Here is a 12,093-nt window from a genome sequence, read left to right on the forward strand (position 1 = left end):
GTCTGTGCTGCTACAGTGAGTGAACATCTAAATTGGCTTGGCTTTTGTTTTGGCTTTGTATCCCTGGAAACACTCAGGAAGAGGACTTTGTGTAAATGATGCTATTTATCCCAAGCCTGTGTTTGATGCTTTTATAAAGGGTAATTTTGCCAGAATTTAAAATACTTCTACCCCCCACCTAACTAACCTGTTTTATGTAGCAATGCTGATAGCCTCTAAAACAATACAACAGAACAGGAATGGAATTGTGTTTTTGTTCAGAGTACTACACATCTGAACAGCATAGCAGCAACAATAATTCACAGGAAAAAGGTGATATATGCTCTGGATTATCCACAGTCCTTATTATTATTATTAATAGTATTGCTGAAAAAAAGCTTTTTAAGAAAAAACAACAACAAAGAACTGCCCGAAGTGCTGTTTCTGGAAGGACAAGTTATTGATTTGGTTCCACATTTCATTTATTAACACTTTTGGCAGCGTAAACACAATTTAATTCATCCTCTTCTATTGGGCAAAGTTCTCACAAACCTGGGCAAGAAATTGTGTACTTAAACATGTTGTAAGATGGCTTGTTCTGTCACTTATGTAAATTACTTGTCATGGTCCGCGGCCCGGCGTCTGAGGTGCTGATGGGATGCCCACTCCCGTGGGCGTGGCCGCTGACTCCACACCTGCATCCCATCCCAGGCGATCACCAGGTGGACCATTTAATCCTGCCCAGCCTGCTGCTCCACGCCAGTCCGTAATCGTCCTTCAGCGGTAACGCACACCTACGGGAAAGTCCTTAGGCAATCCTATCCGTGTGAACTAGTACTAACTCTGCCTTGTATACCCAGATCACTGCTCGGCGTGTTTTGAGTCACCAGCCTGTCCACCTGCCTGTCCAGAATTTGGATCACGATCAACCCCAGCCGCCTCGCCCTTTCTGGAGCTTCTCCCCACGGACCCTCACCCCTCCCTCCGGTTCCCTTGGCCCCGCTATCATCGTAAGACGCGTACACTACCTCCCCTCGTATGCTGCCGGTTTACCCGCACCCCAATAATCCTTTTTTCTTTTTCTGTTTCAGCCTCCCACGGTCCCGCTCTCGGCGTTTCCTGCGCGATTCTTCTCCCGGTCCCTCGGTTTCTCTGGTTCCGTGCGTTTTCTCCCTTCTACTCTCCCGGGACACTCTCAGTTATAATAAAGTTTATTTTTTCTCTCGTACCGCTGTGTGTGTGTTCTGCTCCTGGGTCCAGCTTGTGTGTTGAACTTCGGTTCTTGACAGTACGGACTGGCCAGTATGGACCCAGCAGATCCACTCCGTTCCGCCATTAATAAGCAGGGCGCTATTCTCGGTCGCCACGACCAGCAGCTTCAATCGCTCCAGGACCGCTACCAAGAGCTCAGTGACACTCGGGAACAGCTGCGAACCAAGCCGCCCGATCCCGTGCCCCACGGCGTTTCGCCTCCGCCTTTGGAGCCCTTCCACGGGGAGTTAGACCTGTGTGGGGGGTTCCTTTTTCAATGCTCCCTGTTCTTCAGCCGCACGCCACACGCCTTCCCCACGGATGCAGCTAAAATCTCCTATTTTGTAGGTTTATTACGGGGACGTGCTTTAACGTGGGCTGAGGCCTATTTAACATCTCACTCCATTCGTGATTGCGATTACGATGATTTCCTGGAGGAGTTCCGGGCTACGTTCTCCCCTCCGGTCTCGGAAGATGACGCCACACAGAAGTTGCTGGGGCTCCGTCAGGGGCGGCGCAGTATCGCGGAGTACCTAGTCGAGTTTCGTACCAGAGCGGTCGCCGTGGGTTGGCCCGATTCAGCTCTCCGTGGGGTTTTTTACGGTCACTAACCGACCAGATGAAGGACCAACTAGCTTTTCACGAAGAGACTAAATCCTTCGAAGAATTGGCTTCCCTCGCCCGTAGGATCGATAGACGCCTGCGGGAGAGGGATGCCGAGCGGCGGCTTAAACCTATGGGCTCCGTATTGCGCCCCGGGATCAGTGTTTCTCCGCCCACGCCCACGGCTGCGTGTGCGCGCTCTCCGTCGCCTCCCCCGCCCGAACCCATGCAGATCGGACGCTCTCGGCTTTCTCCGGAGGAGAGGGAACGCCGATTTCGGGCTGGAGAATGCCTGTACTGTGGGAGGCCCGGTCACCGCATCGCTGTCTGCCCGGTCCGCCCAAACGACCCGGCCCACCGGTAAGTCCGGGGATACGGGTGGGCAGCACGTTAAGCACTACTAGACCCCGATTATTACTGTCCGTTACCCTCGTAACTAATAACCAGACCTTTACATGCTCCGCGCTGGTAGACTCCGGGGCGGAACAGAATCTTATGGATGAGAGACTGGCTAAGAAATTAGCTGTGTCCCTCACGCCACTCGAGCCGCCCATCCCTGCGTCCACGTTGAATAATCAAGTGTTTGCTTATATCACCCACCAAACTGCACCCGTACAGTTAGTCACATCAGGGAATCACCAGGAGCAGCTTTCCTTTTTCACTTTTCCCGCTCCTGACACCCCGCTTATCTTAGGTTACCCCTGGCTACAGAAACATAACCCTCGCATCGATTGGGCCGGAAAGAGGATCGCGAGCTGGAGTGTGTTCTGTCTGGCGAACTGTTTGGGGTCGGCCGTTCCCTCCGCCTCAACGAAACGAAATTCAACCCCGCCACCCGCACCGGACCTCTCTTCCGTGCCCCCCGAATATCACGATCTTCGGCAGGTGTTCAGTAAGGACGAGGCGCTCTCACTACCTCCTCACCGTCCTTATGACTGTGCCATTGATTTACTCCCGGGAGCTTCGCTGCCCTCTAGCAGACTGTATAACCTGTCTCGCCCCGAAAGAGAAACCATGGAGAATTACATCCAAGAGTCGCTAGCGGCAGGACGAATCAGGCCGTCGTCCTCCCCTGTCGCTGCGGGTTTTTTCTTTGTGGGAAAGAAGGACGGGACGCTTCGCCCCTGCATCGATTACCGGGGTCTTAACGACATCACCATCAAGAATAAATATCCCCTCCCACTAATTAATTCTATTTTTGACTCACTCCAGGAAGCCACAGTCTTCACCAAGCTGGATCTGCGGAACGCCTATCACCTGGTTCGAATACGTGAGGGTGATGAGTGGAAGACCGCCTTCAACACCCCACTGGGGCATTTCGAATATCTGGTGATGCCGTTTGGACTAACCAACGCCCCGGCGGTTTTTCAAGCTCTAGTCAACGACGTGTTACGGGACTTCCTAAATGTGTTTGTTTTCGTATACCTAGATGACATTCTGATCTTTTCCAAAACACCCGAAGAACATCACATCCATGTGAGAAGCGTACTACAACGGCTGCTCGAAAACAGGTTGTACGTCAAGGCGGAAAAATGTGAGTTCCACGTTTCATCCATCTCCTTCTTGGGCTACATTCTAGCAGGTGGGCAGGTGAAGACCGACCCGGTGAAAGTCAAGGCAGTGTTGGAATGGCCGGTTCCGGAGTCACGGAAGAAGCTTCAGAGCTTCCTGGGGTTTGCGAACTTTTACCGCCGCTTCATCCGGAACTACAGCCAGGTGGCAGCGCCGCTCACCCAGCTCACCTCACCCAAAGTGCCCTTCACCTGGTCCCCTGAAGCCCACGCAGCCTTCGCTAAGTTAAAACGGTTATTCACTTCCACACCCATCCTAACCCACCCAGACGCTGCTAAGCAGTTTGTTGTAGAAGTTGACGCGTCTGATGCGGGAGTGGGAGCGGTTCTCTCCCAGCGGTCTGGGCCTCTGAATAAGCTCCGGCCATGCGCCTTCTTCTCACGCCGACTCACCCCCGCAGAGAAGAATTATGACATCGGCGACAGGGAACTGCTAGCCGTTAAACTCGCTTTAGAGGAATGGCGCCACTGGCTGGAGGGGGCCGCTCAGCCCTTCCTCATCTGGACAGACCATAAGAACCTCCTGTACCTGAGAACCGCCAAGAGGTTGAATCCACGCCAAGCTCGCTGGTCCCTATTCTTCGCCCGCTTCAACTTCACGCTCTCCTATCGTCCAGGATCGCGGAACACCAAGCCCGATGCGCTCTCCCGTCAGTACTCCTCCGACAGCGAAGCGACTCCCCCCGCCACCATCCTACCCGCCACCTGCGTGGTGGGCGCCCTCACCTGGGAAATAGAGGAGACCATTCGCCGAGCTCTCCCGGGAGACCCCGATCCAGGGACCGGACCACCCGGACGGCGCTTCGTTCCTGCTGCCGCCCGTGGAGCTGTCATCCACTGGATCCACACAGCACGATTCACGTGCCACCCAGGCGTGAACAGAACGACGCACCTCCTCAAGAAACATTTTTGGTGGAAAACGCTAATAAGGGACGTGAGGGACTATGTGTCTGCCTGTGCCGTCTGCGCCCGTAATAAGTCATCCACCCAGCGCCCCGCAGGCCAGCTCCACCCGCTCACTACACCCCACCGGCCCTGGTCTCACATCTCCCTCGACTTTGTTACCGGTCTCCCTGCCTCGTCCGGAAAGCGTGTCATTCTCACCGTTGTAGATCGGTTTTCCAAGGCCGCTCACTTCATCCCGCTAGCCAAGCTGCCCTCAGCCGCTGAGACTGCCCAGTCGTTGGTTGCTAATGTGTTCAGGCTCCACGGAATCCCCTTGGAAATTGTCTCCGATCGAGGTCCCCAGTTCACCTCACAGGTGTGGAAGACCTTCTGTTCCGCTCTCGGCGCCAAGGTTAACCTAAGCTCCGGCTTCCACCCGCAATCCAACGGACAGACTGAACGTCTCAATCAAGAACTGGAGACTATGCTACGGTGCGTGGCCAGTCAAAACCCCTCCTCTTGGGTTACCTACCTGCCCTGGGTGGAGTACGCCCACAACACTCTAACCTCGTCCTCCACCAGTCTATCACCTTTCGAGGCGTCTCTCGGATATCAGCCTCCGCTCTTCCCTGAAGAGGACTTGACTCTCTCCGTCCCGTCGGCTCCACACCACCTTCGGCGCTGCCAACGTGTATGGCGCAGCGTTCGCAGCGCCCTCCTGCGTGCGAAGGAACGACATGCGCACTACGCCGATCGTCGCCGCGCCCCAGCCCCTGACTACCAGCCGGGACAGAAGGTTTGGTTGGCTGCTGGGAACATCCCACTCCGGGGCACGTCCCGCAAACTGGCTCCCCGTTTCATCGGGCCATACGAGGTGGGCCGAGTCATCAACCCAGTGGCGGTCAGGCTTCGGCTTCCAGCCTCCCGGCGTGTGCACCCCACGTTCCATGTGTCTCAGCTTAAACCAGTCCGCCTCAGCCCCCTGTGCCCTCCTTCCGCGCCCCCTCCTCCCGCCCGGCTCGTCGGCGGCCATCCGGCCTATGCGGTCCGGCGTATCCTGGATGCGCGCGGGCGCGGCTGGCAGTATCTCGTGGATTGGGAGGGGTACGGCCCCGAGGACCGCCTCTGGGTCCCGCGCTCCTTCGTTCTGGACCCTCGCCTCATCTCTGCTTTCCATGCTTCTCTCCGCAGGCGGGGTCCCGGCCTGTCGCCTGGGGGCGACTCTTGAGGGGGGGGTACTGTCATGGTCCGCGGCCCGGCGTCTGAGGTGCTGATGGGATGCCCACTCCCGTGGGCGTGGCCGCTGACTCCACACCTGCATCCCATCCCAGGTGATCACCAGGTGGACCATTTAATCCTGCCCAGCCTGCTGCTCCACGCCAGTCCGTAATCGTCCTTCAGCGGTAACGCACACCTACGGGAAAGTCCTTAGGCAATCCTATCCGTGTGAACTAGTACTAACTCTGCCTTGTATACCCAGATCACTGCTCGGCGTGTTTTGAGTCACCAGCCTGTCCACCTGCCTGTCCAGAATTTGGATCACGATCAACCCCAGCCGCCTCGCCCTTTCTGGAGCTTCTCCCCACGGACCCTCACCCCTCCCTCCGGTTCCCTTGGCCCCGCTATCATCGTAAGACGCGTACACTACCTCCCCTCGTATGCTGCCGGTTTACCCGCACCCCAATAATCCTTTTTTCTTTTTCTGTTTCAGCCTCCCACGGTCCCGCTCTCGGCGTTTCCTGCGCGATTCTTCTCCCGGTCCCTCGGTTTCTCTGGTTCCGTGCGTTTTCTCCCTTCTACTCTCCCGGGACACTCTCAGTTATAATAAAGTTTATTTTTTTCTCTCGTACCGCTGTGTGTGTGTTCTGCTCCTGGGTCCAGCTTGTGTGTTGAACTTCGGTTCTTGACATTACTTATGTAACTGATTAAATTTTTCAACATCAAGCATAGCCAGACTATTGGTATGGATGAAAAATATGGCCCAGAACTTGTGTTTTTATTCAAAAGCAACATGCCTTTCATTAAAGCGAAGTGATCGAAATAAAAGGCAAAAATTGAAATTTCAAAGGTCATGTTTAAAAGGTCTTTCCAGTAACTGCAGCATTATCCACACAGTCAAAACAAATTGGAGAATCCAGCCTCATTTTCACGCTTTAGTGATGAAATTTACCTTACACTTACACTGACCCAAGGGCACCCGAGCAGACCCTTGAAGACGTGGAAAGTATAAAGGTTCATTTCTGGTCACCACTTTGGTTAATTGTGAGGTCATCACACACTGCTGCACCATCTCTCACACTGTAAATTGGGGATCTGTGAGCTCCTGCAGTGATATGTCATTGAAGTGGTATAAAAGACAGAAGCGCTTATAAATTTTTGTCTCCAAACCAGTTGAGCAGTGCGCAAGGCTTCAAAACTTACACAGCCATTTGCAGGGGCAGCGATATCAAACTCATTTTACATTGTGAGCCACTTTGTTTTTTTTCTGTAAAAGGGACAGACCAGTGAAACTCCTCTTCCTGCCAGTATAAAAAAGTTTAACTACACATGTAATCCATGAGTTATTTTAATATAAAAAAGAAGTACAATTTCAACAATACATATCTGTTTGCAGAGGTGTGGACTCGAGTCACATGACTTGGACTCGAGTCAGACTCGAGTCATTAATTTTATGACTTTAGACTTGACTTGAAAAAATGTTCTAAGACTTGTGACTTGACTTGGACTTTTACACCAATGACTTGGGACTTGAATTGGACTTGAACCGGTTTACTTGAAAAGACTTGATATTTTACCCCAAATATAAAATTTAACATGCATATTATATGGAGATTGAAAATGTGACGTCATTCACGGGTAGAACCGCAAAGGATTCTGGGAACTCGTGGCAAGCGGTACTAGCGCACGCAGGCTTTCAATTAAAATCAGTTATACAGCGATAAAAAGAAACACAAAAATGTCAAGAAGCTGTTGTATTATTAACTGCAATAGCCGGTCGCATGACAGCCACGGGAAGCCGACGGGTAAAGAGATCGGTTGTTATCGGATTACGTCGTTGAAGAGAAATTGTTCGAGCCATGTTTCCGAAGTAACAAAGAGGCGACGGGTGGCCTGGATTGCAGCCATTCAAAGATCAAATATAACGTCCCAGAACACTCCAGCTCACAGGTTAGTCTGCTCCAAGCATTTACACAAAGGTCAGTCTGCTGTTGTAGTTAATGCGTCATTTTTCTTAACATAATTGGTGATATAGGTTACAAGCAAGTCTGGCGCTGAACAGAAATTGTCGCGCTATGCTCCTTTATTTATTGTGCATAAATAGTGAATTGTCCTGACACAATATTGCGTTTCGCTTCTGTTATTATGGTACACTGACAAAAACACATACTTTTATTCACAGGATAAAACAGGTTTTTTGTATCACTAATTGCCCAGTACGATTACAGCATACAATATTATTGTCACTGCTACATTTCTGTGATGCTACCAGAAATTATTTCCACTACTAATTAATTACCGTTGAGCTCAAAGGTCCTATTAATAAACGGTTAACGAATGTGTATTTATGAAGACGATTTGTGAGACTGGTAAACTTATGATACGTACGATGGTCTTTCGTTCTACACGGTGCATTTCAAGGTCCTGCACCCATCCGTCGGTAAACTGTACCTGGGCTTGTTGCAGTGACCGGAAGTTACTAAACTTCATGAGTGTATGCACTCACTCCAAGAACCGTATAATTATAAATATGCATATAAATATGCTAAGATGAGATAGCTGACTTCATCTAACTAGCAAATGTTTTCCAGGCTACGTTGGTGATACAGTTTTTTTTAATGTGTATGATATTTTTGTCATGCGATTTTAAAGCTGGTCCTACAACCGCATCCAAGAATAACATGCAGCTTATCTCAGAACTGTCGGTGAAAATTATTCTTGGAGCTAGGTTTAATTGAGCTGCATTTTAAAGAGGTGCAATTTCACAATTTGTGTATATTTTCTAAGTTCACTATTTTGTATGTGTTGAGAAAAACACAGATTTTAAAATTACATGGTCTAATATTTACATTTAGCATAACTGCAACATTATTTTTTCGTTTGTTTTTTTTAAAGACTCGAAAGGACTTGAAATTCAAAGTTTCAGACTTGTGACTTGACTCGGACTTTTACACCAGTGACTTGAGACTCGACTCTGACTTGCCTGACATTACTTGAGACTTGACTTGAGACTTGAGGATAAAGACTTGAGACTTACTTGAGACTTGCAAAACAATGACTTGGTCCCACCTCTGTTAGAAGTTAGCAGGAAGCTAGCAGAAGTTAGCTCGCTAGTTTCGCTAGTTACCTAAGCATGATATAGCATGTTCTGACTGAGAGATTTCTGAAAAAAATCAAACGTACAGCTCTGCTATCACTTCCAACATAAATGAAGACAGGAAACTAAACAGCAGTGACGTTTGTAGGGTTACTGAAGTTGGGCTAGCTGGTATATAATGATGTGCTACGTGATCGCTAGCGACACAGCTATGTTAGCATAACATAAACAGTGAAGCTGGAGGACGAACACTAACACTTTTCCACTTATAAAAGTTAACGTGAAGGTTCTTCATGGTTAGAAACAAATGCAATCGCATGGCAGGATGCTGTAAACGGACCAAACTTCAGTCAGGAGAACAACTGAGATAATCCATCCACAATACGAGGTTAGTCATTAATATACTGCAACAACATGGGAATAGAGCAGCTGCCAGAGAATTCAACATTAATGAATCAATGGTACAGAAGTGGAGGAAGCAAGAAGAATGAGTTTAATAAAGTTTGATTTATCTGACTGCTTTGTTTCGCTTAATGTGCCTTATAATCCCGTGCACCTTATGGTCCGAAAAATGCGTACTGCACACTGCAGTTTAATGTTGCAAAGCACCTCTTTTTAACTTCAGTGGATATTATACATGGTTATGCTCAGGATATGTCAGCCCATTTCTACTGGAAATGCCTTTTGGTTAAACTTTCAGCAAGGAATTTGCATTTGCACTGTTACATTTTTATAAAGCTTTAATGTACATAAAAACCAGCTTCTTGTTTAAGTGAAAATAAATGGAAGGTTGTCTTTTTGCGCTAGTAATGTTGTGGAGTTGTATTTTGTCTCGCATCAATTATATCGTCGGTTATATCGTTATCGCAAATTTTCAAATATATATCGTGATAAATATTTTTGGCCATATCGCCCTGCTCTATTGGTAATAATAAATTAATTAAAGCAACAAAACAACGTGAAGAGCGTGTTCGGAGCCGAAAGAACCGGCTCTTTATAGTGAGCCAAACCGAAAGAGCCGGTTGTCTAAAAAGAGCCGGAAATCCCATCACTATAAAATGGTACCTGCTCTAATCAGGTTCCAAGCAATCCGACCAGGTACTCAAATATGACATTGTCAGATTACATTCCACCAATTGGCTGGTCAGTGATGTCACTCGATGAATCATGAGAGTGCCTTGTTCAAGAAAATTAAAATTGCCATTTATTAAACCCGGCAACAAGGGAAATGTCTACAAAAACACCGCTGTGATCCCCGAGTCTGACAAAAAGCCACAGACTGAGCAACAGGTCACCTCACCATTCACCTTTGTTGTAGCATTTGTGTCGCATATTAATTACGTCACAGGACATTTAGCCATGTTGCTTTGACAATGACTACACGCATTAGGGGGTACTCAATTGTAATGGAAAACCAGTTGTTCCAAGTTGAGTTGTGGTGAGTCGATCCGGGTAGGTACTAATGGAAAAGGAGCTCAAGATTAAAATGGGGTCTGATTATTCAAGACCTTGTATGTGAGGAGCAGGACTTTAAATTCGATTCTGGATTCAACAGGGAGCCAATAAGCCAATATAGTAGAAATATGCTCTCTCTCTTACTGCAACCTTTGGATCAACTTCTTAGGGAGTTTTTAGGACATCCTGATAATAACAAATTACAGTAGTCCAGCCTAGAATTAATAAATGCATGAACTAGTTTTTCAGCATCACTCTGAGACAGGATGTTTCTAATTTTAAAATAGATTAAAAAAAAGAAATAACAAAACAAACAAGAGGTAAGCCCAGAATTAATCCAACACTTGTTCACAAAGGAGACAAACTGCGGGGGAGGAGCAACTAAACAGAAATTAAGGTAAAGAAATACAGAGACAAGACTGACATCTCACTGGACACACTGAGGACAAAACATAAAGACAGCAGCAGCATGGAAAGCAGTGTCCTTTGGGATGCTGGAGGTGATAGCAGGGATAAAGGGACCCCCAATAGTCTAGCAGTATACTGACAACAGCAACTTGTGATTGCTAAACCTTACCACCCTTAGCAGCAACAACTGCAATCAAGCTTTTGCTACAACAGGAAATGAGACTGTCACAGTGCTGTGGAGGAATTTTGGCCTTCTCATCTTTGTAGAATTATTGTAATTGTAAAAACTGCATTTTGTGTTTACTTGTAATGTCTTTGTCTAATATTAAAATTTGCTTGATGATCTGAAACATTTTAGTGTGACAAACATACAAAAAATAGGAAATAAGGAAGGGGGCAAACGCTTTTCTCATATCACTGTACAAACATGAGTTGGCATCAGGCAGAGTCTCTGGGAATTCCCCAGGCAGAGTGACAGTCTCTGGGAGTGTGAGCTCAGGATCTCAACCAATTTCTGCCAGTGCCCCAAGCAAGACAACAGGCTCAAAAAAGGCCAGTTCAGGAAGTTTCTGGGATAGGCAACTCAGGAAATAAAACTAACTAAATCTAACCTGTGTTGGTCAAGTTACTTGAAAAAAGTAATCAGTAACTAATTACTGATTACTTCCCCCCAAAAGTAATCCTGTTACTTTACTGATTACTTATTTTCAAAAGTAATTAGTTGCTTGGTTACTTAGTTACTTTTTAAAAACACGATTTACAACCTGAATAGGTAATAAAGCAATAGATCTTTCAGCCCAATTCTACTTTCTCTGCACAATCCATCATCTAAAATGTAATTAAGTGAAAAAGTCTCTTTTTAAAACTAGTTTTATTATTTTGAATCTTTTAACTTTATGCATCAAGCAAAAATGAAATTATATGTAACATTCTCTGACTGAAAGAAATTTGTTTAACATTGAAACCTATTTTCTGCATATTTCGGCATATAAAATAAAATAGTTGTTTGTGTTTACACTCACTCTTTCAAATAGATGCAAGTAAAACACAGCAGAAAATAAATAAAATGAAAGACTCAGCGGTCCTGTTGCTCTATTTTCACCTGTTTAGCAGGAGTGGGGCAGGCGGAGGTTTGCCCTGGTGCAGGTGTGCCGCAGCGGTCATGTCAGTGGAAGGATCTGGGAGATTCTCTGTAAATTTCACATTCCCGTGGCAGCGTACTCAGTGCTTGCTTGGAAAGTTTAGGGTTTTTTCGCTATAAAAAGAAGTTTTCTTCCACGCTTTAAACGCTGCATGGTCATACTCTCTCCCGCACTCGTTATATTATCCATTTTTGATCTGCACACAGCGGTTGCCACGAACGTCGCACTCGCTTATGTCATTGTCATGAGACATTGAGACAAAACATTAGCTGTGTCCGAATTCAGGGGAAGGATGCTCCGAAGGACGTATTTGGAGGCAATGACGTCACAGCGAAGCAACGAAGGCTGTCCGAATTCAAAGAGTACTCAAAATGTGGCGACAAATGCATCTTACTTTTCCCCGAATTTGAAGATGGCTGTGTCCAAATTCTGGGGAAGGATGCTTCAAATGCCATATTTGGGATCAATGATGTCATAGCAAAGC

At 47.4% G+C, this 12,093-nt stretch overlaps 2 long non-coding RNA genes across 4 annotated transcripts; both read left to right on the plus strand.

Moving 5' to 3' along the window:
* Positions 1-468: 468 nt before the first annotated feature.
* LOC146706478 (uncharacterized) lies at positions 469-1,207 on the plus strand. 2 transcript variants are annotated; one of them, XR_014921765.1, is made up of 3 exons: positions 483-762; positions 840-989; positions 1,071-1,207. It is a non-coding gene; the product is annotated as an uncharacterized LOC146706478 (long non-coding RNA). The 2 variants fall into 2 exon arrangements; XR_014921764.1 differs by having other exon boundaries at positions 469-762; positions 840-1,207.
* A 4,408-nt stretch (positions 1,208-5,615) lies between these two features.
* Positions 5,616-6,138, plus strand: LOC146706479 (uncharacterized). 2 transcript variants are annotated; one of them, XR_014921767.1, is made up of 3 exons: positions 5,618-5,692; positions 5,770-5,919; positions 6,001-6,138. It is a non-coding gene; the product is annotated as an uncharacterized LOC146706479 (long non-coding RNA). The 2 variants fall into 2 exon arrangements; XR_014921766.1 differs by having other exon boundaries at positions 5,616-5,692; positions 5,770-6,138.
* Positions 6,139-12,093: the final 5,955 nt, after the last annotated feature.

The sequence above is a fragment of the Copadichromis virginalis genome, linkage group LG7 (genome assembly GCF_057382275.1).
Source record: "Copadichromis virginalis isolate Kocher_CV1m ecotype Utaka linkage group LG7, C_Virginalis_male_GT1.1, whole genome shotgun sequence".
Classification (NCBI taxonomy): domain Eukaryota; kingdom Metazoa; phylum Chordata; class Actinopteri; order Cichliformes; family Cichlidae; genus Copadichromis; species Copadichromis virginalis.